The following is a 27,691-nucleotide window of genomic DNA, read 5'->3' as shown; positions in this document are numbered from 1 at the left end:
CTCCCACTTCATATATAAGTATCCTTGGAACTTGTAATTATTGTATGACTAAGGCCAGCACCTGGCCGAAACGTGTCATTTCCGACTTGTACCTGTTGCCTTTGGCGTAATGTGAAATAAAGCTGCACTTGTTCGATCTGCATCGGAGCTGGATTCTTCTCTATTGTGTGAACATTGTTTTAGGTGGAGAACCCATTTCGAAGACATGCTAAGATAAGAAGCACCAAAAACCTACTTATAAACCATATTGCCGGATTCAGAGATCTTCTGTGGGTAATCTCAAAAGCTTGCCATTATCTCTAGGGCTGATATTGCCCTGTTATTAGGCCCTAAGATCAGTCAACAAATAAGGAAATACTAGTCTGTTGGCTGATAGCATCTGTTAAGCTGGTTACTAAACCAACTTTCATTAGCTGCATATCTCCTTGTGTAAAGAGCAGAATAAACAATAAAGTAATCGGTGTGAAGCCTGCATGTACGAAAGACGGGTCGTACAAATTGCCTATAGGCGAGTATACACAGTATATCTGAATATATACAGACACTTTATTTCTGTAATCCTATAATAAAGAGCATCAGGGAAAGTAGGCACTCTATAATAATACAGTCTAGTTAGACAATACATTGTAGTAATCACACCTGTAGACTTGCATTATTTCCATATCAGGGATGTGGAATTCCTATCGCCCGACGCCGTGACATGCAGTTCCGGGCGCCGGGCAGGTGGATTTTTGTGGCCCTTAGCCCGGCTTCGGGCAAGCATTGCCAGACCTGACAAGCGCTGCGGCGCTCTGCAGTCTGCATGGAGCGGGCTCCCGACTCGTGCCCGCTCTGTACTCTGCAGCCCCCGACTGTGGAAACTTGCGTCCTCTGAAAGCAGAGCAGGGGGAGGGGAGATGAGAAGCTGTGTACATCATCTCTCCCCTGCTCTGCCTTCATTCTCCCCGTGCAGACCTGCATCCTCTGTCTTCGCTCCCCCCAGCTCTAGCTTCGGAAACCTTTGGAGAGCTGAGGGGAGGCACGGACGCAAGTCTGCACGGGGCGAAAGTTTCCACCTCACACCGCCGCTAATAGCCAGCATGCGGCACTCAGCAGTCTGTATGGAGCGGGCTCCGGACTCCTGCCCGCTCCATACTCTGCAGCTCCCATCTGTTTTCAGTAGCCGGGGGCCGCTAATAGCCAGCATGCGGCGAACGCCTAAAGGGACATGTGTATGCTCCCTGGTGGGCTAGTGGGGTGGATCGCCTCCCCGTAGAGTGATCGCAGGGCGGTGATCCACTATAGAGGTAGCCGGAGGGCTTACCTCTGTTCCCTGCTATCCCGTGGCTCTGTCATTGATAGACCCTGGCTGAACCAGGCTCTATCAATGGATCGCAGAGCACACAGATCAATTGAGTTCAATAGAACTCTATTCATCTGTATGAGGAATCTAATGATTCCTCCTAAAAGTCTAATAAAGTGTAAAAAAAAAAAAAGTTTTAATAAAAGTTTAAAAGACACAACATTAACCCCTTTTATGTTAAAAGTTCAAATCACCCCCTTTTCCTATATAAAAACATGTAAACATAATAAAAATAAACATATTTGTTATCGCTTCGTGCATAAATGTACGACCTATTAAAATATAACATTATGTATCCCGTACGGTAAATGTAAAAAAAAATACCAAACCACAGAATTGCAATTTTTATAATATCCCCAGAAAAAAAAGTTAAAAAGCAATAAAAAAGTCAGATCAATACCAAAATGGTACCAATACAAAAAACAGATTATGGTGCAAAAAATGAGCCCTCATACAGCCTGGTATGTGGAAAAATATAAAATAAGCTACAGGGGTCAAAAATGGCAATAAAAAAAATTAAAAAAGTTCTGAATTTTTTTTTAAATTTGTAAAACATGACGTAAACTATAGAAATCTGGTATCGCTGTAATCAGGCGCCTAAAGTATAAAACTAACATGTTAGCTCAACCACAAGGTAAATGGTGTAGAAAAGAAAACCACCAAATCTGCAAAATTATCTTTTACTATTTCAATTTCACTTCACCTAAAAAAAAAAATATATATATATATATAATGTATAATATATATTTTTTGGTCCAGGAATATGTTATTGAAAAATTAAAAAGGTATCATTATAGTAGGTAGTTATGAGAGCGTAAAAGCAAAAATTGGCCCGGACAAGTGGATCATGAGGGACAAGTAGATTTTGCTCCATTTTAGTCCCGTGGACAAGTAGTTTTTTATAAAATTTCCACACTCCTGCATATAGAGATTGACTGGCAATAAGTAAACCAATGAACCTTGGTTAGAATATAAATAAATAAAACTTATTTTGGACACATTGTTCACTTCATTAGACTGCACTAAAGGAACTCATTGTTTTTGCCAATAGCTGAAGAGTGTCAGTAACTAGGATCCTGGTCCTCTTCAGTTTGCTCAAGGAACAGTCCTGTCCTTTGTCATTTCCTACTGCATGCCAGACACATCCAAGTGCTGGCATCAAACTTTCCTGAAAGTAAGAGCTTTGGCAGGTTTTCCATATTTGACAAAAAAAATACATAATTGAGAAGACAGTATATTATGCATATATCCTTGATATGAGTTCCGTTCTTGTCCTCACTCATTAAAGAAGAATATTATAAAGAGTTGGGAGACACATGTCACTACAGGTCTGAGTAAAATAAATATTACAGGGAGCAGGCAGAGAAGTTGTTTGTCACATACAGTGGCTGTGAAAGAGAAGATTGCTTAAAGGAAAACTGTCACATGTTTTGTCCCGCACTATCCACAGGTACCTGTGGATAGTGCGGGAGACGCTGAACAATTTGAGTCCTACCTTGCCCGGATCCGCTGCGCCGTTTGCCCGTTACAGGTCTTTTTCTGTGTATTAAAATTAGCACTTAACTGGCAAAGGCGGGGTTACTGCCTTCAACTGCCACTGTGTTGTAACCGTCGCCCTGCCCGCAGCACCCCCCGGCTAATGAATATTCATATATTGCCTTACGATGTTGTCTCATATCGGCCGAGTCCCGGATGCTACTGATCATGTGCGGGATTTCTCACTACACCCGGAAGCGGTCTTCAGCGCTGCTTCATTCATCCGGAGCAGCGCTGAAGTAAGGGTGTAGGCAGTTTGAGACTCGGACGAAATGAGACAACATAGTAAGGCAATATATGAATATTCATTAGCCGGGGGGTGCTGCGGGCAGGGCGACGGTTACAACACAGTGGCAGTTGAAGGCAGTAACCCTGCCTTTGCCAGTTAAGTGCTAATTTTAATACACAGAAAAAGACCTGTAACGGGCAAACGGCGCAGCGGATCCGGGCAAGGTAGGACTCAAATTGTTCAGCGTCTCCCGCACTATCCACAGGTACCTGTGGATAGTGCGGGACAAAACATGTGACAGTTTTCCATTAACTCCTTAAGGACGCAGGACGTAAATGTACGTCCTGGTGCGGTGGTACTTAACGCACCAGGACGTACATTTACGTCCTAAGCATAACCGCGGGCATCGGAGCGATGCCCGTGTCATGCGCGGCTGATCCCGGCTGCTGATCGCAGTCAGGGACCCGCCGCCATTAACCCCTCAGGTGCCGGGATCAATATAGATCCCGGCATCTGCGGCAGTTCGCGATTTAAATGAATGATCGGATCGCCCGCAGCGCTGCTGCGGGGATCCGATCATTCATAACGCCGCACGGAGGTCCCCTCTCCTTCCTCCGTGCGGCTCCCGGCATCTCCTGCTCTGGTCTGTGATCGAGCAGACCAGAACAGAAGATGACCGATAATACTGATCTGTTCTATGTCCTATACATAGAACAGATCAGTATTAGCAATCATGGTATTGCTATGAATAGTCCCCTATGGGGACTATTCAAGTGTAAAAAAAAATGTAAAAAAATGTAAAAGTAAAAGTAAAAAAAAAGTGAAAAATCCCCTCCCCCAATAAAAAAGTTAAACGTCAGTTTTTTCCTATTTTACCCCCAAAAAGCGTAAAAAAATTTTTTATAGACATATTTGGTATCACCGCGTGGGTAAAGTTCCGAACTATTAAAATAAAATGTTAATGATCCCGTACGGTTAACGGCGTGAACGAAAAAAAATTAAAAAAGTCCAAAATTCCTACTTTTTTAATACATTTTATTAAAAAAAAATTATAAAAAATGTATTAAAAGTTTTTTATATGCAAATGTGGTATCAAAAAAAAGTACAGATCATGGCGCAAAAAATGAGCCCCCATACCGCCGCTTATACGGAAAAATAAAAAAGTTATAGGTCATCAAAATAAAGGGATTATAAACGTACTAATTTGGTTAAAAAGTTTGTGATTTTTTTTAAGCGCAACAATAATATAAAAGTATATAATAATGGGTATCATTTTAATCGTATTGACCCTCAGAATAAAGAACACATGTCATTTTTACCATAAATTGTACGGCGTGAAAAGGAAACCTTCCAAAATTAGCAAAATTGCGTTTTTCGTTTTAATTTCCCCACAAAAATAGTGTTTTTTGGTTGCGCCATACATTTTATGATATAATGAGTGATGTCATTACAAAGGACAACTGGTCGCGCAAAAAACAAGCCCTCATACTAGTCTGTGGATGAAAATATAAAAGTTATGATTTTTAGAAGGCGAGGAGGAAAAAATTAAAACGTAAAAATTAAATTGTCTGAGTCCTTAAGGCCAAAATGGGCTGAGTCCTTAAGGGGTTAAAGAGTAGCTATCATAAACTAATCTGTCCCTAAAACCCTCCAGCATATGTCCCTGGCTAACCTTGACACTAATCCTGCCTTTTATTTTGTTCAAACCCCCCCCCCCCCCCTTTGTACCTCTTTTCCAGGCTTATTAGCCTGCACATTCATCGGTGGTTCAGTGAGGGAGGAAGTGGGCGTGGCCCGGCAGGCTAGACGTCATGTGAGGCTTCACAGGGCTGGCTTCCGCCCTTCTTCCTGTATGCTGCTCTCACTCTCGGGAGCGCGCATACAGGCTAAGTACAAGGCAGGGACGGCAGCTTCTGTGTCTCCTCCTCCTTGCACGTGCCCTACATAGTGGAGGAATGTCGGAGTACAGAGCTGCCGTGCCCTGCATGAAGAAAGTAAAAACATAATACTGTATACATTTATAGTTTGGATGGAATAAATTCTCTATTTTCATCATTATCTATACTGTATTGCTGCAGTTTTACCTAGTAAGCTTATGTAGAAGGTAAAACTGCAGCCTTACAGTATAGATGGTGATGATAACAGTGAATTTGTTTCATCCAAAAATATGCATAATAATTATAACCTGTTAATGAGCGTGCATACCATGCTGGCTCATTACATGTATTGAGACAGCATGCTATGCACACTCAATATCATGTAAATTGAGCAAGCATGGTATGCACATTTATTTTCATGTATTGAGCGTGCATAGCATGCTGGCCCAATACATGATATTGAGCGTGCATAGCATGCTGGCCCATTACATGTATTGAGCCAGCGTGCTATGCATGCTCAATATCTGGTATTGAGCCAGCATGGTATGCACGCTCAATTTCATGTAATTAGCCAGCATGGTATGCACGCTCATTATCAGGTATTGAACCAGCATACTATGCATGCTCACTCATACTTTTTTGGACTTTAGCAATCCAAAAAAGTGATGGAGATACCTTTTTTATAAAAATTTCGTAGGGTACCATACAAAAAAATAATAAAAAAGATACAGTAGTGATGGAAAAAATTGTATCTAACGAAATTAATCTTTTTTATTACGAAATGTTTATTCATTTTTAAACAGGGATCAATTTATGTGGGCGGGTAAAGCACTAAAAAGAGCCGACAATAATAAAAATGTAGTGTGTGTGTGTTTTTCCCCTTTTTATTTTTAAATTTTTTAGGTAGTACTACTACTCCCAGCATAGAACACACTAATTGACAGATCGCCCTTTGCGATCCTTCTGTATAATTTATAGATGCAGCAACCGTTCTTCTGCATTAATAGACAGATCGCATCATGTGTCAGAAATTACACTCGCTGCGATCTCTCTATTAATGCAGGTAGTACAGCTCCCAGCATGGAGCAGAGTGTGCTTCATGTTGGGAGTAGTAGTACCTGCAGGTAAGGACAGATCACAGCGGGTATCACTACTGACACCCGCTGCGATCGTCCTATCTATAGCAGAGATGGAGCGACTGTATACAGCACTCGCATCCCTGCTCTGTACTCCGGCCGGCCACTCATTCATTCATATTTTCCTCAGAGCTGTGATTGGCTGCAACCATCCGGCCAATCACACCTCTGGGCGGAAAATATGAATGATGTTCTATTCACATCACTGGCCGGAGTATAGTGCAGAGATGTGAGCGCTGTATAGAGACGCTCCATCTCTGCTATATAATGGACGATCGCATCGGGTGTGTTCCATGCTGGGAGTAGTAGTACTACATAAAAATGTAAAAAAAATATAAGAGAAAAAAAAGTTAAACACACAGAGGCCTTGCCTTGCCGGAGCGTCGGGGACACCTCGGGGACACGGCGACAGCGATGGACGGCGACATCCTGGGCAGCGGTGACGGTCCGGTGCGGCGGGGCAGGTGAGTACAACTTTCTCTAACAGTGGTCTACAACCTGCGGAACCCCAGATGTTGCAAAACTACAACACCCAGCATGCGCTGTCCGGGCATGCTGGGTGTTGTAGTTTTGCAACATCTGGAGGTCCGCAGGTTGTAGACCACTGTCCTATACTTTACATTGCACGGATCCCTCAACATACGATGGTTTCAACAAACGATGGTCTTCGTATTACCATCGTATGTTGAGGGACCACTGTATATAGATTCAATACATATGCACATTTATCTCTTTTAGCCACAACCTATCTACCTCTACTTGTTCCTGCTCATAGCTACACATGAGGATATTCATTTAATGTCATGCAGGTAGGCTAAGATTGACACTTGTGGTCATCATATACAATAATACAAATAAAACACACTCATATTTAAGTCCCTTTCAGCGCTCACTATTATTTTATATATTTTTTTACTTCCATATCTGGTACGTAAATACAGGGGAACGTACATATAGTGAAGCTGCGGATAGTGCGTACTGTTGTACATCCAGCGCTGGTGATACTAATATATATATCTCTATATATATATATATATATATATATATATATATATATATATATACATATATATATATATATATATATATATACAGGGGTCAAGTCCTGGGAAAAAAGTATGGGAGCTCATCCAAGATTTCCACTTAAAGTGGTACTAGAAATCTGCCGCTGGGGACCCCCGCATTCTCCCTGCTGCACCCAGCGTTTCACCTAGAGCATTGGGTGCAGCACCGGAGGCTCCTGCTAATGGGAACTGCGTTCCTGCTGTGGAAAAAGTGCAGGAACTCCGTTCCCATGAGTTCATGCAGGACTTTAGCCCTGTATATATATATATATATATATATATATATATATATATATATATATATATATATACATATATTTATTTATTTTATTTATTTTAAAATTGCTTAAAGTTTTATTTAGGAAAAAATGTAAAATAAAATTTTTTTTATTTAGTGCAGTGAGACCATAGCCTGTAAGATTCAAGTTAGACATCTTTAAGGGGTTAAAAAGCAATGTGCCATGAAACTAGCAACTTAAATATACAACATTTTGCCTTCTATTTTACATAGTTTTGTGCCAACTTCCTTAGGCAGAGTGTCTTGTTCTCACCTCACAATGCTGCAGTGTCTTCACCTGAATTTTGCTAGAAGCTCTTTAGAAATGCAGGAGGGTTCAATCAGAGAAAACTCCACCTAAGCATTGTACATATGAATAAAGATTTATTTTTAGGATTGTAAACAGTTGCAGGCCAAGCGGGAAGAATGCAAATATGGAAAGAAAAGAAAACTAAGACAAAATTAATACAGCTCTTAGTAGAATTAACAGGCCCGGCTGGGGAAACAATATATGAAAGCCCCCCCCCCTTTTCCTTGGTTTTATAACTTAAAGAGGTTATCAGACAATGAAACCTTTTTTCATCTGTTTAAAAAAAATCTACATATATTTGTAAGTAAAGTTACTTTAATACATTTCTGTGGTCTTCCACGGTTTCCTTCTGCTTCTGATGCAAACTGTCTGCTCTGTTGTCTTCATTAGCCCGACTTCCTGTCTGGTCAGGACACTTAAAGGGGTACTCCACCCCTATACATCTTATCCCCTATCCAAAGGATAGGGGATACGATGTCTGATCGCGGGGGTCCCGTATCTGGGGACCCCCACAATATAGCATGCAGCTCCCACCTGTATCTGCTTCCGGCAGCGACCATGGGAACGGAAGATCGTGACGTCTCGACTCCGCCCCCATGTGACATCTTGCCCAGCCCCCTCAATGCAAGTATATGGAAGGGGGCGTGACAGCCATCACGCCCCCTCCCATAGACTTGCATTGAGGGGGCGGGGTGTGACGTCACACGGGGGCAGAGTTGTGACATCACAATCTTCCGTTCCCATGGTCGGAAGCCAGAACCTCCAGCGCTGCCGGAAGCAGATACAGGTGGGTGCTGCATGCTATATTGCGGCGGGACCCCTGTGATCAGACATCTTATCCCCTATCCTTTGGATAGGGGATAAGATGTCTAGGGGTGGAGTACCCCTTTAAGCAGGACATTTAGACATCTCCCTGCCACTACATCTTATTGACTATAACCTGTACCACATAGTGGGAGGGAGATAGAGTTGTCTGAACCCCTGGCTAAAGTGCTCACAGGTTTAGAAAGTGCAGACAGGTTGCATCAAAAGCAGAATACGCAGGGCTATAGTGCGGGTGAACCAGATTACAATGAAATATCACTTGCCCGGTTGCAGAGATACCCGTTGTATTATCCTCCATTGCTAATCTGGTAAAAGTTGGCTATGTGCAATGAAGGCGGGACACGACATACCCAGCTTTCCTCCCCAATGCACTAATATTCCTGCCCACATCATGAATAATCATGGGGCCCCGTCGCCCATGTGAACATGAGGTTGGTGTGCAGAGGAAAAGAAAGGCAGGAAAGCTGGGTATGCAAGGTCCCGCCTCCATTGCGCAAAGCTGGCTAATACAGGGTATCTCAGGAACCAGCCTGCAAAATGCGGGTAGGTGATACCTCATTGTAATCCGATTTGTGCGCACTATAACCCAGTGTATTGGGTTTAGTGCAAGTGAACTCGCTGTCAGTTTTCCTTTAAACTTAATTTCAACTGTCTAAAAAATGAATATATATTTGTAAATAAAGTTATTTTAATACATTTCATACTTTATTTCTGCTTTTGATGCAAGCTTTTAATTGAACAACCCCTTTAAGCTGGGGTTTAAGAAAGGTTTGTATAACATTTTGTAGTTCACACTTACAATTGTGAACCCCAGTAGATAAGTATTGCACACTGAATTTGTGGAAGTAGTTTTTTTTTATTTTACATGCCTTCCAATATCACAAAATGCATAGTTTTAAATTGTTTAGCAATACCCTTAATACAGTACAACTGTAGAGGCCCTGTTTCTACAGATGTCAGCCATGTTTCCATGAGCCCTTAGTCTACTTTAGTTGTATTAGAACTCTGACTCACTTTGTATTGGTAAAATTGCAAGCAATATTTACTGACATTTTACTGTAGCAAACCATGTGTTACACCAGAATCTATTTCAACTATTTTGATTCGTAGAACCAAAAATATTGGGAGAGGGAATCCTCTTCTGGGGTGGTTCATGGTAATGTAGTCAAGCTGACAAGGCAGAGCAGGGGGTGCGATGGAGTGATATAAAAAAATACAGCAATTTAAAGGTTTTCTATAGATTCAAAAATAAATGTGCATTTGCCAAATCTCTCCATAGGAGGGCACTAATAGTTCAATGTTACAGTCCATCAGCTCAAAAGACCTCACTGACACATTGGCAAAACTGCAATAGCCCCTCTAAAATGGTGACTATCTTGAACTATCTGCAGTCTACAATAATGTATAATCCTAGATGTATGTTCACACTGGGTAATTTGATTGGAATTTCCTCTTCCTGAATTGCGCAACAGAAATTTGCGCTGTGAAAATTCCCATTTGTGTGAATGCTTCATACCAGTCCGGGCGTGGATGCTGGCTGAAGGGGTGAGCTGAAGCTTTGTGTTTCTCTTTGCATTTGTGTGAATAGGTCTTCTGTGGACCCCTTCACACTGCGGAATTTCAGCAGTGGAGAATTCTGCTGCTGAAACTGGTCCGCTCAAAGAATTAACCTGTTCATTATTTGTGTGGAAGTCTACTATGCCGGTGCACGGCCACATGGTCCTGCCGCCAAAGTATTTAGTCGGCGGCCGCCAGATGGAATCTCTTCTTGCGGAATTCTTAATGTGAACATACCCTAAAGAGATAGTTTCCAAACTGTGAGTGTCATGGATGGGAAGTATATTTTGTTAAAAAGGTCACCAAACTATAGGTCCTGTTTTCTTTATCACTATAAGCAGTATTTTTTTTTTTTTTTTTTACTTCATTGACATTGGCTAATAAAAGTTATAGTTTGTGTTTTTTGAGATTAGGTCCTATGGGAGCACTGTAGATGCCAGGATCTTTAATGCTGTCATTATAGGTTACTAACTTCTGTTGTGTTTCATTGTTATATACCTAGAAGTAGAGACTGTGGACAGATGTGGTACTTGTGAGGAGAATAGAGTGATAATCAAGCTAGCTGGCTAGCTGGGAGTAGTAGTCCCTTGGCAGTAGTAATGCATAATGTAATGTGGCAAGGTTGTCTGGCTTACCTGATGATTCCCTGTGATGCCAACCACCTCTTTTGTCAATGAGGTTCTTGCACTGTATATAAAGTGTTTAGATTGGGGTGTGGCTAGGCATGGCAAAGTGAAGACGTTCTTCTGCGGAGCTTCATGCCGGCCTGCGATATAGTGACTAGTTTCCCTGCCTAACACTTTCTCCTGGGGAATGTCAGGACATCACAGAGTGACAGGAACACACTAGGCCATCCGGTTACCTGCTTTGTTGCCTACTGGAATTGCTGTTTTTTTTTTCAACTGTAAATTTTTTTATTAAAGTTTTTCAATACAGAAATAAAGCAATGTAGAAAATGTTCTAATACAAAACAAGGGTCAAAAACAGGCACCAGGAGAAAGCCAAGCAGTAAATAGGATGACTGAGCAAGTAACTTGGCAAGTACCTCTCATACAATTCTCAGTTATCAATCAGTGCTTATACTTTAATAAAGTCTCCTGGGTAGGACCAGGAAGGCCCGTTGACAGGTCTTCAAAATAGAAGAGAACAATTCTTCACAAGACAAGACAGACAAAGATGAAAACAGGACATCACAAGTAAGATGAGGAAGAAAGGGAGAGAGGGAGGAAAGTAACTGGGAGGAGGAGGGCAGTACCGGAGAAAGTAAGAGAATTAAGGATGTTGTCTTTCTGAGAACCGATCCCAGGGCTCCCAAACAGACAGGAAGAGAGGTAAGCATTTATTAAGGGAGGCAGTAAGAGATTCAAGAGAACGTATCTCCTGGATTCTCGCTACTAGATCCATCTCAGATGGAGGGAGAGGTTGCTTCCAGCATTTTGCAATAAGGGTTTTAGCCGCTAAAACAATGTGCATGAACAACTTGAAAGGTCATTTGGGTAAGGCCCTACTGGAGAGGTACAACAAGTAGACCAGGGAGTCTAAGGGAACCAGAACGCCAAGCATTTCGCCAACCAACTGTTTCACCATATCCCAATAGGTAACAATCATAGGGCAGGACCAGAATATGTGATAGACTGTGCCTAGCCCCACACCACAACGCCAACATTGAGGGGGAATATTTTGGTTCAATTTATTAAGCAGTGCAGGAGTATGATATCAGCCCATTAGCATCTTAAATTGCGTTTCTTTGTAGGCTGTACAACTGGAGTCCTTGGAGTCCCGTTGCCAAATAATCCACCATTGGGGCAGTGTGATAGTGGTGTTCAAAAGCTCTTCCCAACGACTCATGTAACAATGAGATGGGGCAAACCCATCAGGAGGAGTGTTAATAATGGAGTAAATGTCCGAGAGAAGACCCTTCGTCTGTGGCCCAGAGCGGCACAACCGCTCAAAGGCCGTAGGCAGGGAAACCACATGAGTTCCCAGCACAGACGACATAAAGTTACTAAGCTGGAGATAATTAAGTCATTTGGAGGAGGGAAGACCATGTCGGGAGACTAAGTTCTCAAAGGATGGCAGTGTGCGGGATAGAGGGTCCACTATATCAGCCTAACAGAATGGTTATATCAGCCCTTCCTGTATGGTTAGGGAATGGGGTGGTAGGGGGGCTACCACCCCATTCCCTAACCATACAGGAAGGGAGGCTCGGGGGTGGGGGAAGGCAGCATGGTAAAGGAAAGATTGCAGGGGGAGACAGGGGAAAAGAGTCAGAATTTCCTGGAGCAATACCCCCACACATATGGGGAGAAGGACATAGATCCTAGCAAGGGGCCAAGGGGAACTGCAAGGGGGAAGGGACTCCAGAGGAATGTATTTGGGTGGGTCAGTGCTAACCACAATTTCTCTAGCTCCATCCAGCGGCTATAAGCGTGATTTGTGGTCTAGGCAGCTAGATGGTGTAGATGAGCAGCCCAGTAGTACTTAGTGACATCTGGTACTGACAGGCCCCCCATAGGCCTACCTGCCACCATGACCGACATCGGGAGGCGATGCCTCTTACCATCCCAGATAAAACAAAAAATGGCTGATTGGAATGTTTACAGGGCAGACAATGGTACTCTGACGGGCAATGTTTTGAAAAAATAAAGCAACTTAGGAAGTATGGTCATTATAACCACCGCTATGTGCCCGAAAAAGGAGATATATTGGTACCGCCACTTATCCATGAGTGATCGAAGATGTCGGAACAGAAGACAGTAGTTAGTAGTGTAAAGAGAGGAGTAGCGAGAAGTGAGGTGAACACCAAGGTAGGTAATAGCAGAAGGGGACCATCGAAAAGAATTGGCGGCTCGCAGCTGAGTGGAAAGAGAAGACGGAAGGTTCAAAGGGAGGACCTCAGTTTTAGAAAGATACATTTTTTTGCCAGAGACAACACCATAAGAACATAGAACCCTATAGAGGTTAGGGAGAGAAGTCAAAGGCCTCATGAGGCTGAGAAGAACATTGTCTGCAAATAGGCACATTTTAAACTCTCTATCATGGAGAGCAATTTCAGAGATGTCCATGTCCCCCCGGACAGATAGAGGTTCAATACATAAAGCAAAAATCAGGGGAGACAACGGACACCCCTGTCTAGTTCCATTGGACAGAGGAAAAGGTGAGGAAGAGACATGAGGAAGCTTAAGAGAGGCCGTAGGGGAAGAGTAGAGACCCTGCAGTGCGGTAAGAAAATTACCTGTAATCATGAATTTCCGAAGGGTGGCAAAAAGAAAAGGCCAACCCAGCCTATCAAAGGCCTTTTCAGCGTCCAAACTAAGGACAACAGCCTGCTCAGACTGCCGGTTTACAGGATATCAGGATTGCTACCCCAGCCATCTTCCTACTTGAAGTGGCCGGGAAAGCAAGCGGGTAAAGATGGTGTAGAAATTGTAAAGAACCAGAGCAGTCGAAGTATGTTTCTTGAAGGAAAACTATATCAGGCCTCTGTGTAACCAACTCCCGTTGCAAGAGGAGCCATTTAGTGGGGGAGTTGAGGCCCTTAACATTCAAGGAAACACACAGCCGTGGTTGAGGAAAAAGGGGGAGGAGGAAGCTGAAAGAGAAAACGCACTCACCCAGGTACAAGAAAAGAATTCCTACAGCCAAGAGCCAGCCAAGAAAAGCTCACCCCACGAGGCCATGCCAAAGGCAGCAGGTATAAATGTCCGCCAATAAGGACATGAGATGCATTAGCAACAACGGTTGAATAAGTGCAAAACAATAATAACAAATAATGCATCCCATGGAAGAATCAAGAAATAGCTAAGTCCCACAGGCACAAGAGGATCACCAGCAGGCATCCAGGCCCCATCTCAAGTGGGTGCGGGGGGTGAGTTGGGTTCTCCATCTTCCACGGCGCCTCGCCATGCCCCCGGAATTGCTGTTTTTTTTCAGAGCAGCCTTCGTAGATGGCTGCCACTACATTCCCAGCGGCTACTTCAACCTCCTCTGCAAAGGCCATGCTGTTAGAAGACATAGTGATCCCCAGCTCAGCGACAAGGTATGCTTCCTCCATGGCGGCCTCTCTTGCTGTGTCCTCCACCTATGACTCCAATACTCCATTTGCATCAGCTTCCTCTTCACAGTGGGCAAGGGAGGTCCTCTTCACCGCGTAAGTACAGTCAGCCTATGAGCACTTGCTGCAGAAGCTGCTGCATTGAACACTGCAATGACTCTCAAGCCCCCCCCAGTGAACCCTCTATATGCACAGCATGGATCTTTAGGTCCTACTTAGATTGTGTTCTCAAACCGAGTACATGCAAACTACAGCCCAATATCGTTAGTGGACTCTTGGCATATATGCCACACCTCCAACAGGGATTATTACCTCTACTCACCAGCCCTGGTCTTAATTATTTAGACCTGAAGCTCCTGCATACCTCAGTGATTGATACTATTAGCTTTTCTGACAAATGCTTAGTTGTTTTCACTTAAAAGACTTAGAAAGTCTTAAAATACCAAGTAGTTACTGATAACCTTCATTCCACGTTTTCAGACTACTTTGTTACCAATGCAACAGGGAAGCTTTAAGCATGTGTTCTATGGGAGGCACAGAAGAATGTTGTACAAGGTGTCTTTATCAATCATGGTGCACATCTTAAGAGAGAGAGAGAGAGAGCGGGATTTTAAGCTTTCTCAGTTACTAGGAAGGCTTCGTAGCCTGGAAACCCAGCATAAATCTTCACCAAATGAAACTGTGGTATACCTCTCCACTGATATCATGGAAGTCTTTCATGATTTTTGCACACTTCTTAACCAATGGCAGCTGGTCCCAGATTATGGGAAAGGGTCAAGACTTACGACTTAGGCTCCGGTCTTCGGCGACTCAAGAAGGAGGATGTATTGGCCTTGGAGACACTTATTATAGCAGATGAGTTCTCCTTGGCACATTTTCACTTCTTAATGTTGACCTTAAACTTTTTTCTACAAAAATCTTGCATCCAGACTGTTTGGATTGATCGGGGTGTCATTTACTCAAACCAGGACAGATTTATGCCTTGAATATGCTCATGATAATATTGAATAATATATTGATAATATTGAATATTGATAATAATATATTATAATATAATAATAATAATATTGATAATAATATATTGAATATGCTCATGATAATATCATTAAGGTTGTTAAGCTGATCCATCTAACCAAAACCTCATACCTTTTGGCCTTGGTTTTATCTACTGATGCCAAAAAGGCATGGGGATAATTGGACCTTAAAGCTGTATTCCATGAAAACACATTTTTTTTCATATTAACTGGCTCCAGAAAGTTAAACAGATTTGTAAATTACTTCTATTAAAAAAAATCTTAATCATACCAGTACTTATCAGCTGCTGAAGTTGAGTTGATCTTTTCTGTCTGACAACAGTGCTCTCTGCTGACACCTCTGTCTGTATCAGGAACTGTCCAGAGCAGAAGAGGTTAGCTATGGGGATTTGCTCCTATCTGGACAGTCCCTGAGACAGACAGAGGTGTCAGCAGAGAGCACTGCTGTCAGACAGAAAAAAACAACTCAACTTCAGCAGCTAAGTACTGGTAGGATTAAGATTTTTTAATAGAAGTCTTTTACAAATCTGTTTAACTTTCTGGAGCCAGTTGATATGAAAAAAAATATGTTTTTTCACGGAATATCCCTTTAACTGGATCCTGGCTTTTAACTGCTCCCTGTTGGCTAAGATCAGAGTAAATGGCATCCTTTCCTTTGAATTCTCCATCCATAATGGCACAAGAAAGGGACGCCTGTTTTCCCCCCCTGGTTCTCATTCTCATGTTGAAACCTCTCCTCTGAGGAATCAGGGTGAATGTAGATATTGGAGGCTTACCAGTGGGAGAGACTATGTTTAACCCCTTAACGACAATGGACATAAATGTACGTCATGGTAGCGTGGTACTTAACACACCATGACGTACATTTACGCGTTGCCATGACCACGAGCACCGGACCGGTACTCGTGTCATGCTCGGCAGGTCCCGGCTGCTATCAGCAGCCAGGGACCCTCCGGTAATGGCGGACATCCGCGATTGCGCGGATGTCTGCCACTAACCCCTCAGATGCCGTGATCAATACAGATCACGGCATCTGTGGCAGTGCGGTTCTTTGAATGGATGTTCAGATCACCCGCAGCGCTGCTGCGGGGATCCGATCATCCAGCATGGCAGACGGAGGTTCCCTCACCTGCCTCCGACTCTCTCCCGGGGTCTTCTGGAGAAAGTTATAGGTGGTCAAAATAGGGCTAATTCAAACATACTAATTTTGTTAAAATAGTTTGAGATTTTTTTTTGAGCGGTACAATTATAGAAAAGCATATAACATGGGTATCATTTTAATCGTATGGACCCACAGAATAAAGAAAACATGTCATTCTTACCGTAAAGTGTACAGCGTGGAAACAAAACCTTCCAAAATTTGCTAAATTGCTGTTTCCTTTTTAATTTTCCAACATAAATAATATTTGTTTGATTGTGCTGTACATTTTATGGTAAAATAAGTGATGTAATTACAAATTGCAATTGTTGACGCAAAAAACAAGCCCTCATATGGGTCGGTGGATGGAAATGTAAGAGAGTTATGATTTTAGAAGGCGAGGAGGAAAAAATGAAAATGCAAAAATAAAATTGTTCTTGTCCTTAAGGCCAAAATGGGCCTGGTCCTTAACCCCTTAAGGACCAGGGGGTTTTCCGTTTTTGAACTTTCATTTTTTTCCTTCTTACCTTTAAAAAAATCATAACTCTTTCAATTTTGCACCTAAAAATCCATATGATGGCTTATTTTTTGCGCCACCAATTCTACTTTGTAATGACAATTTTACCCAAAAATTTACGGCAAAACGGAAAAACAAATTATTGAGACAAAATTGAAAAAAAAACTCGCCATTTTGTAACTTTTGGGGGCTTCTGTTTCTACGCAGTAAATTTATAAAAATCACACATTCTCTTTATTCTGTAGGTCCATACGATTAAAATGATCCCCTACTTATATAGGTTTGATTTTGTTGTACTTCTGAAAAAAATCATACCTACATGCAGTAAAATGTATATGTGTAAAATATGTTCTGACCCCTATAACTTTAACATTTTTCTGCATATGGGGCGGTATGAGGGCTCATTTTTTGCACCGTGATCTGAAGTTGTTAGCGGTACCATTTTTGTATTGATTGGACTTGTTGATCGCTTTCTATTCCTTTTTTCATGATGTAAAAAGTGACCAAAATGACACTATTTTGGACTTTGGAATTTTTTAGCGTGTACGCCATTGACTGTGCGGTTAAATTAACAATATATTTTTATAATTCGGACATTTCCGCACGCTACGATACCACATGTTTATTTTTATTTACACTTTTTAGTTGTTTTTTTTTTAAATGGGAAAAGGGTGGTGATTCAAACTTTTATTTGGGGAGGGGTTAAATGATCTTTATTCACTTTTTTTTTGCAATGTTATAGCTCCCATAGGGACCTATAACACTGCACACACTGACCTTTTACATTGATCACAGGTTTCTCATAGAAAACCAGTGATCAATGATTCTGCCGCTTGACTGCTCATGCCTGGATCTCATGCACTGAGCAGTCATTCGGCTATCGGACACCAGGAGGCAAGGTAGGAGACCCTCCTCGTGCCCCAGAGCTGTTCGGGATGCCTCGATTTCGCCGCAGACATCCCGAACAGCCCTCTGAGCTAACTGGCAGTGATTTACTTTCACTTTAGACGCGGCGTTCAACTGTGAACGCCGCGTCTAAAGGGTTAATAGCGCGGCACCGCGATCATTGCCACGTGCTATTAGTCACGGGTCCAGGGCCGGGCCCGACCCGCTATGACGCGGGGCCACGCCGCGTTATAGAAAGGGAAAGGACTTTTAGATTCCATGTGGAGCTTTGTCATGGGACACGTTCGCCTGGTTCATGAGATGTGAGATGTCAAGATGACAATCCTTCCACAATTTCTGTATCTCTTTTAGTGGCTTTGAGTTAGTATAATTAAAGGAGTACTCCGGTGGTTAATTTTTTTGACTATATGGCATCTTCTTTGTAAGTTTAGTTTTTTTGCAATATACATGTGTTATATGTTTTGGCAGCATGTATGTGTTTTTCTTACCTGTTTGTTGGGCAGGAAGTTCTGTAGTTCAGAGGGTTTTCTTTTACTGTTGTCCACAGTTCTGAGTCTGTTGTGGACAGGATGTCACAGTTTTTTTTTTCTCTGTCTGCATGAGAGGAATAAGCCACGCCCCCTCATCTCATCCAGCTGAGTACATAGCTCCTCACCTCCCCTCCCCCATCTCTGTGTTCTAAGGACGCAGGTCTGCACAGGAGAAAGAACACAGTTAAGATGAGTGTGTTATCTGAAGGGGAGGATGACAAGGTGCACGGGCTGGGGATGTATGGACTGCAGGGGAATAAATCTCATACTGGGAATGATCTCTATATGTGAAGGGGGGGGGAACTCCTGAATGACACATGCTGGGAGTTGTAGTCCCTGTTGTGTGTGTGTATGCTAATGGTTACAAACCAGTGTGCCTCCAGCTGTTGCAAAACTACAACTCCCAGCATGCCCTGACAGACTTTGGGCATGCTGGGAGTTGTAGATTTGCAACAGCTGGAGGCACACTGGTTGGGAAACACTGTTCTAGCCTATTCTGCATACACATCATGTTACACCAGTGTTTCCCAACCAGTGTGCCTCCACCTGTTGCAAAACTACAACTCCTAGCATGCCCAAAGGCTGTCAGGGCATGCTGGGAGTTGTAGTTTTGCAACACCTGGAGGCACCCTGGTTGGGAAACACTGGTGTATGCCCTACAGAGGTGTGGTGAACTACAACCCCCAGGAGACTACAGAGGCAGCATGCTGGTGTTATACCACAGACTGAAGACTCCTGAATGACACATGCTGGGAGTTGTAGTCCCTTTTGTGTGTGTATGCCAGTGTATCCCAACCAAGGCTGATTATATTAGTGTGCTGTGTATAAGGGGGCCGACCCGGCAAAATAGTAGGATGGGTAAAGGGCGGAACAAATAAACCAAAAAAAAAAAGAAGTCGCCCCAAACCAGCAAGGCATGTGGCATGCTGGGATTTGTAGTTTTCAGCACAGCAATAAACTGGAAATAGAAGCAAAGATAGGAAAACAAAGTGGGGGATAAAAAGACAACAAAGAACGGAAATAGAGTCGCCTAAACAACAAGAATAGAAATGAAACAAAACAAATAGGGTAAGTCACAAACGGAAAAAGACATTGACCACCGGAGTACCCCTTTAAGACTTTTTTCAGTCCCTAGTGTTCATTTTGGGGAGCAACCAATTTGTTTAAAGAGGGTCACAAATTTGGCTTACATAAGCAAAAACCAATAAATCACTTTTTAATACAATTTTTTAGCACACATAAGCAAAAACCAATAAATTACTTCAGAACACCAATTTGCAGCTTTGAAAAAAATGTGTGATATACATGTGTTTATTACACTTTTCTTCACCCCATTTTTCCCCTAAATGTACTAACTAATTAGTTTTTTCTTCTCATTTCAGATCCGTGTATCCTGCGGATTACTTAAGATTCAGAGGAGTACGGTGACCAGCGTTTTTTTGGTTTAATATTAATAAAATGGTTAACTAGGGCTTTTGGCGGAGTGCTTTTTTGGAATAAATTTTTTTTTTAAATCTGTTGTGTTTTTTTTTAATTTACTTGACAGGCTTAGGAAGCTGTCTTATAGACGGAGTCCATCACTAAGCCTGGGCTAAGCGTCAGCCACGAAAACAGCTAGCGCTAACCTCCAATTATTATCCTGGTACCCACTGCTACAGGGGTGGCAGGAAGAGCAGGTACCAACAGGCCTGGAGTGTCAAAAATGGCGCTTCTGGGCCTAGGCAGTAACAGGCTGGCATTATTTAGGTTGGGGAGGGCCAGTGACAATGGTCCTCACCCACCCTTGCAATGTCAGGCTGTTGCTGCTTGGTTGGTAATTGGCTGAGAATAAAAATAGGGGGAACCTTACACTTTTTTTTTTTGCACAATTAATTATTAAAAAAAAAAAAATGCATAGGGTTTCCCCTATTTTTATTTTCAGGCAAATACCAACCAAGCAGCAACAGTCTGACATTACCAGGGTAGGCGAGGACCATTGTTACTGGCCCTCCCCAGCCTAAATAACACCAGCCTGTTACCGCCTAGGCCCAGGAGCTCTTCCCGCCGGCGGATACCGGGGTAATAATTGGGGGTTAGCAATAGCTGTTTTGGGGCTAACGCTATGCCCCGGCTTAGTAATGGACTTCGTCTATTAGACAGTTTCCACTACTAAGCCTGTAAAGTAAATAAAAAAAACACAACATGTTTAAAAAAACAATTATTCCAAAAAACACACTCCCCCACAAGCCCTCATTAACCATTTTATTAACATTAAACAGATTTAATAAAAAAAACGCTGGTCATCGACGCAGTCCACCGAATCCGCAGTAGTCCACAGGATACACGGATCTGAAATGAGAAAAAAAGAAAAATAGGTTAATACATTTATTGTCACCCGCCCGCGCATCTCCTGTGCCGCATGACTATAACTCCCAACATGCCCTTACAGTAAGGAGATGCTGGGAGCTGTAGTCATGTGGTGCGGGAGATGTGTGGGCGAGTGTGTGCTTGTGCTTGTCACCTACCCCCTGCTTCACAACTACAACTCTCAGGATGCCCTTATGGTAAAGACATGCTGGGAGTTATAGTTGTGTGACAGGAGGCAGGTGGCAAGCTTGCCACCCACCCCACAACTCCCAGCATGCCCTTACTGTAAGGGCATGCTGGAAGTTGTAGTCGTGCAAGCCAGGGAAGTGAGCGGTAATGCGCTCCGCTCCCTGGCCATCAGTGATTAGAAAATCATAGTGACACAGGACCTGTCGGGAAATTTGAAATTACACTAAATTCTGCATTGCCGTGGTAAGGAGCCCGGGCTGACATAACACTGCAGCCGCCCCGGGAGTTGTGCAGGAGCCGGTCCCAGGCAGCTGCAGTGAAGCCAGCCCAGGATCCTTTTAACATATAACAGAGCTGTGGAGTTTTTAGTCCCTACTGTAAGATAAAATTTCCCGCCGCATCCCGTAATTGGCTGCTCGGTCCCGGCCAATCACGGGACCCAGCAGGAAATATGAAATTACAGTAGGGGATATAAAAAACTTTCCACCCCGGGGTATGTTAAAAGGAGCCTGGGCTGGCATCACTCTGCAGCCGCCGGGCCCCGTCTGATTCTAATCCTGCTACCCTAACATAATGATGGGGATGGGGACACTGCTTTACATCCTCTCCTTGTCTCCCACCCGCCCATGCCACACATCTCCTGCCCGCTACCTGCTACAAGACTACAACTCCCAGCATGCCCTCACTGTAAAGGCATGCTGGGAGTTGTAGTCTTGCAACAGGTAGCCGACAGATGGGAGATGTGCAGTGTGGGCGGGTGGGCGACAAGGAGGGGGGGATGTAAAGCAATGTCCCCATCCCCATCATTAAGTTAGGGTAGCAGGGTTAGAATCAGATGGAGCCGGGCGGCTGCAGAGTGATGCCAGCCCGGGCTCCTTTGTACAGTTGTAATATCATATTTCCCGCTGGAGTTGTGATCACAGCTGCCAGTGGGAAATATAAAAATCTGCTCTCCTAAGCGGTTTTGTTAGCTAGCTCCAGGCTGGCTTACATTTACGCTGTTTTGGAGGGCTTGCGACTTTTTGTGCAACATTCACACTTGAAAAATCCCTGACAATTGCAAAGTGAATTTACTTTCCTAGGCTCTTTTGTAGCTTTTTGCTTACAGCCAAGAGTCGCAGAAAATTTTGCTTAGGTGCTAATGCTTAGGTGCTAACTTTTGTAAGCAAAAAAAGAGCTCTAAATCCCTTGATAAATCTCCCCCAAAGAGTCTTGAATGTTAAAGATGCAGTATCACATAAAAGTGTAAGATAAGAGAGGCCTGTAATTTTCATCATAGGTATACCTCTATTATGAGAGACATAATGAGAAAAAAAGAATCCATAAAATCCCATTGTATGATTTTTAAAGAATTTATTTGCAAGTTATGGTGGAAAATAAGTATTTGGACACCTACAAACAAGGCTCTCACAGACCTGTAATTTCTTCTCTAACCTCTTAAGGACGCAGGGCGTACCTGTACGCCCTGCACCCCATCCTGGTATATAACGCGGGGTCACACCATAACAGCCAGGACCCTGGGCTAATAGCGTGCCGCGCGCTATTAACCCTTTAGGGTACATTCCCACACGGCGTATTTGCTGCGTATTTGCTGCTGCATATTTTATTTTCTCTGTTGAAGTCAATGGGTAGGAAAATACGCAGCACCAAATACGCAGCAAATACGCAGCAAAATACGCCGTGTGGGAACGTACCCTTAGACGCGGCGTTCAAAGTTGATCGCCTCGTCTAAAATTTAAGTAAATGCTTCCCGGCAGCTCAGTAGGGCTGATCGGGACCATTGCGGTGAAATCGCGATGTCCCGATCATCTAGAACGCAAGCGGAGGTCCCCTTACCTGCCTCCATCATGTCCGATCGGCGATTGATTGAAATCCAGGCTTGAGCAATCGACCGCCGATAACACTGATCTTTGCCATGTCAATGCACAGCAATGATCTGTGTATGAGATCGGTATGTTCAGTGTAATAGCCACTAGGGGGGGCTATTACACTGCAAAAAAATAAGAGTGAAAAAAAAGTTCATGAAGATCATTTAACCCCTTCCCTAATAAAAGTAAGAATCATCCCCCTTTTCTCATTAAAAAAAAACTGTGTTAATAAAAATAAACATATGTGGTATCGCCACGTGCGGAAATGTCCAAACTATAAAAATATATTGTTAATTAAACCACACGGTCAATGGCGTATCCGTAAAACAATTCCAAAGTCCAAAATAATAATATATCATTTTTGGTCACTTTTTATTTCATGAAAAAATGAATAAAAAGCGATTAAAAAGTCTGATCAATATAAAAATGGTACCGATAAAAACTTCAGATTACAGCGCAAATACCGGCCTGTAAGCGGAAAAATAAATGACACATTTAAAAGTATAAATTTTCCTGCATGTAGTCATGATTTGTTTTTTTAAACTAATACAAAATCAAACATATATTAGGTAGGGTATCATTTTAACTGTATGGACCTTCAGAATAAAGATAAGATGTAATTTTTACCGAAAAATGCACTGCATAGAAACGGAAGCCCCCAGATTTACAAAATGGCATTTTTCTTCACTTTTGTCGCACAATGAATTTTTTTTCCGCTTCGCCGTGGATATTTTGGTAAAATGACTAAGGTCACTGCAAAGTAGAATTGGTGGCGCAAAAAATAAGCCATAATATGGAATTTTAGGTGCAAAATTGAAAGCGTTATGATTTTTAGAAGGTGATGAGGAAAAATTGAAAATGCAAAAACGGAAAAACCTGAGTCCTTAAGGGGTTAAAAGTCTCCTCTGTTATCAGTATAAAAGACACCTTTCCACAACCTCAAACAGTCACACTCCAAACTCCACTATGGTCAAGACCAAAGAGCTGTCGAAGGACACCAGAAACAAAATTGCAGACCTGCACAAGGCTGGGAAGACTGAATCTGCAATAAACAAGCAGCTAGGTGTGAAGAAATTCACCGAGGGAGCAATTATTAGAAAATGGAAGACATACAAGACCACTGATAATCTCCCTCGATCTGGGGCGTGGAGCAAGATCTTACCCTGGAATATCAAATTGATCACATGAACGGTGAGCAAAAATCCCAGAACCACAAGGGGGGGACCTAGTGAATGACCTGCAGAGAGCTTTTACCAAAGTAACAAAGGCTACCATCAGTAACACACTATGCCGCCACAAATCATGCTGTAATAGAGCTGGATGTGGATCCTCTAACCTGTGTGGCAGATGACTTGGACCGTATAGGGGAGCAGAGTTTAAGGTGCCACTGGTCTTCACCAGAGCCCACCGCAAGGCAGGATGGACTTGCTGCGGCAGGCGACACCCAGGTCGCTACCCCCGACACGGCTCGACCACACAGGTAGCTGGGCAAGGCGAGGTACCAAAGGATAAGGCAGTAGCGTAGTCAAACGTAGCAGAAGGTCAAGGCAGGCAGCAAAGGTGCGAAGTCTAATAACGTAGCGGAAGGTCTGGATACACGGATAAGGCTAACAGGCTATAGGGACGCTTAATCTCAGGCTAGGGGCACTGAAGATCAGGGAAGTGTGGGAGGTGCATATACTTATAGGATGGTGTCAGGTGTACACAATAATTATGGGAGTACTGGCCCATAAAAATTTTTTGCTCCGGTGCGCGCGTGCTCTAAGGGACGAGGACGCGCACGCCGGAGCTGAGGCACAGCAGAGGCAGCAGGAAAGAGAGGTGAGTGACGGGCTGGGATTCGCATGCGGGCGCATCCCGCAATGCGACTCCCAGCACCGCCAACAGCCAGGGACAAAGGCATAATTCGCTCGCGGCCGGTGCAGGCGGCCGGAACGCGAGACATGACAGTACCCCCCCCCCCCTTTGGTCTCCCCCTCTTTTTTGAGGACAAGAACTTGTGGATAAGGTCACGGTCTAGAATGTTGTCTTGCGGCTCCCAAGATCTTTCCTCTGGGCCAAATCCTTCCCAATCTACGTTTTCCTCTGACCAACTTGCAATCTAAAATTTCTTTGACGACATCAACATCGGAGGTACCATAACTAAATAACAAATTGTGAAAAAAAGTGAAAGGGTCTGAGCATTTTCAGAATGCATTGTATTTCTAACCCATAGTTGTGGATTTTTTTAAATCCTATCTAGCTTTCTGCCATTTTAAATGCTGCTGCTTTTGTGCATGGAAAAAGAAATTACACAGCATTTATGTACTGTATGTACCTTTGCTATGTTAGCCCCAATCCTCAGTACCCCACCAGTGTGAACACCTGGTAAAGAGTAGTGTTGCTTGCGAATATTCGCACTTCGAATTTTATTTGCGAATATCGCATATTCGCGAATATTCACGAATATAGCACTATATATTCGAAATTACGAATATTCGCTTTTTTTTCCACGGTACACATCACAGTGATAATCCCTCTCTGCTTCCAGTTTGTGAGGTCTAAAGAAGGCTCTAATACTGCTGTGCGAGACCGCTGGGCGAATATTCGCATATGCGAATATTGATCCCTCCCTTCTGTTGCTTCTATCAAGTTACACTGGTATGCTTGCTATAAAGTTCATATATTTTCAGATATGCGAATTTTCGCATATGCGAATTTACGCATATGCGAAAAAACGTGAATATTACGAATATGCGAATTTAGCGAATATATGACGAATATTCGTCCATATATTCGCAAAATATGGCAAATTCGAATATGGCCTTCGCCGCTCAACACTAGTAGAGAGCACATGGTAGGTGTTCACACTGGTGTGGTGCTTTGTGGCGGCCATTGTTGCTGTGATGCTTTGTCTGTGGGGTGGTGTGGCCCGGAGCAGGGGGGCTTGGTCGGGCAGCAGTGGGGCTACCATGCCACTGGGTCGTTCCCCCTGTGGACTTGGTGTGGCGGAGGCAGTGGTCGCCTCAGGGCGCTATGCCAGTGTTAGGTTAGGGACCCACTCTGACTAGGTGGCCTTGACGTGGTTAGCGGACTTGTACTTTTTGATCAAAATGTATCCTAACAACCTGTTTTTGAAATTATGCTGAGAAGCAAGTAGAACAAAATACAAATTGTGGATGTGCGACTATGTTTCTGTTCCTCTAGTTTTATCTTTCAGCCAGTGGTTTGATGAAGATTAGGGAACTGTTGCCTCTCTACAAGATGTAGGTCTTGGGCATGTGTTTCGTACTTTTGTCTTCAGATTATTAAATCATCTTCATAGCTAAATTTAAGACAGATCAATGTGGTAAGGACACATGTTGGTGCGTAGAACATTTAGATCACCCTCTACTGTGCCCTTTTAAGTGTGCTAGTTGATATTTTGCAGTAAGGCACCAATCGGATGAAGCTATCACTCAGTTTCAGTTTATGGATGATTTTAGGAAATGGTTTGCAGATTTAGATGCATATTCATTATTCTTTACTCTCACGTCACTAGAATGTGAGCATGAAGAATAATAGATATGCATAAGATGGGCGGCATAGCGCGGCATACAGGAGGGAGGAAGGAAAGCCGGCTCGCTGCCTCCATTGCACACTAAACCAATGCAGGGACCAATTTCAGTAAGCCATACCTTATTTTACTCTTGTTCACCCACACTATAACCCAATGTATTGGGTTAAGTGCAGGTGAACAACCTGACAATTTCCCTTTAAATCAGTAAACAGTAACTGCTGGTACTTTTAATGAGAAACACCCTTACATTGTGTCCCAAGGAGTGGAGCAGGAAACATCAGGAGAACGTGAGCCTGTTGAACCTGGAGCGGGCATCTGACAATACCTGAACTACCACCTTCGTCAGTTTCAGTACTTTACTGCTCCTACCATCCGGGGACCTACTGCTATGGCCCAGTAGATCTCAACCTGTGACCAGATGAGCAGTGAAACACTGAAGAAGCGGGACAGTATGGCTGGGCCGCTGGGACAGTATGTTGGTGCCCCCTACCTACAACTATATATGGAGGCATAGAGGAGAGCAGGCCTACAACTGTATGGGGGCATAGAGGGGGGCCTATAACTACATATGGGACAGCATAGGGTCCTACAACTATATATGGGTCACAGAACAACCTGTTTCTCAAGAAAGAAAATATTATAATTTACTAAATTTTGGTTTCAGGTTTATTTATGTTTTTATAGGGAATGTATATATGTGACAATGTCTGTTTTTTTTCTTTAATAAACTATTTCCCAGGTCATTTCCACCATGACCCATGGATTTCTGCCATAGGAACACTGATTCCATCGTGTGCTCCTAATAACAGCTGCTTCTGCAGACCACAACATCTTATCATATATCCCATCCACTAACAAATTAAAATTATTTCCTTTCTTTACCTCTCAACGTTTTACCCAGAGGTGTTTCAACTGTACGCAACTGTGTTTCATACTGTGAGGCTGGCCATATTTATTAGATAGCATTTGGCTGACAGATATCTCTTCCAATACCCACATAGGGTTCACACGAGCAGATCCCCAGCGCGTATTACGCTGCGGAACTGCCACTGAAGGACCGCTGTATGCTGCCTTTACAGGTGCCTTCTCGCAGCAGCAATACGCCGCTACAAGCAGACACACTGTCACAGTCGCTGCGCATGCGTGGTGTACTCACACACATCGTGGGCGTTCCCCCTGAGCTAGGCCGAGAGCTGCCGTGGTGTGCGAGTATACAGCCCATGCACACGGCAACTCGCACATCGCAGCGTGTCTGTTCGTAGCGACGGATTGCCGCTCCGAGCAGGCACCTGTAAAGGCAGCATACAGCGGTCCTTCAGCAGCAGATCCGCTCGTGTGAACGTACCCTTACAGTGAATTAAAGTATTAAACACATCACCATTTCTCACTAATTATATTTCCAAAGGTGTTGACATAAA

General features: G+C 43.3%; 1 protein-coding gene across 1 annotated transcript in view; it reads left to right on the top strand.

The window, feature by feature from the left end:
- The first annotated feature begins 3,229 nt into the window (after positions 1–3,229).
- The window catches only part of ZBTB38 (zinc finger and BTB domain containing 38), a 75,828-nt gene continuing 51,366 nt past the window's right edge, over positions 3,230–27,691 (top strand). The window contains exon 1 of the mRNA XM_056564485.1: positions 3,230–3,331. The gene's annotated coding sequence lies outside the window, so the exon portion shown is untranslated. The remainder of the gene's footprint in view (positions 3,332–27,691) is intronic.

This window comes from Hyla sarda, chromosome 3, assembly GCF_029499605.1.
Source record: "Hyla sarda isolate aHylSar1 chromosome 3, aHylSar1.hap1, whole genome shotgun sequence".
Classification (NCBI taxonomy): Eukaryota; Metazoa; Chordata; class Amphibia; order Anura; family Hylidae; genus Hyla; species Hyla sarda.
Note: the sequence above shows the minus strand (reverse complement) of the source record. Positions and strands in the feature narration are given on the sequence as shown.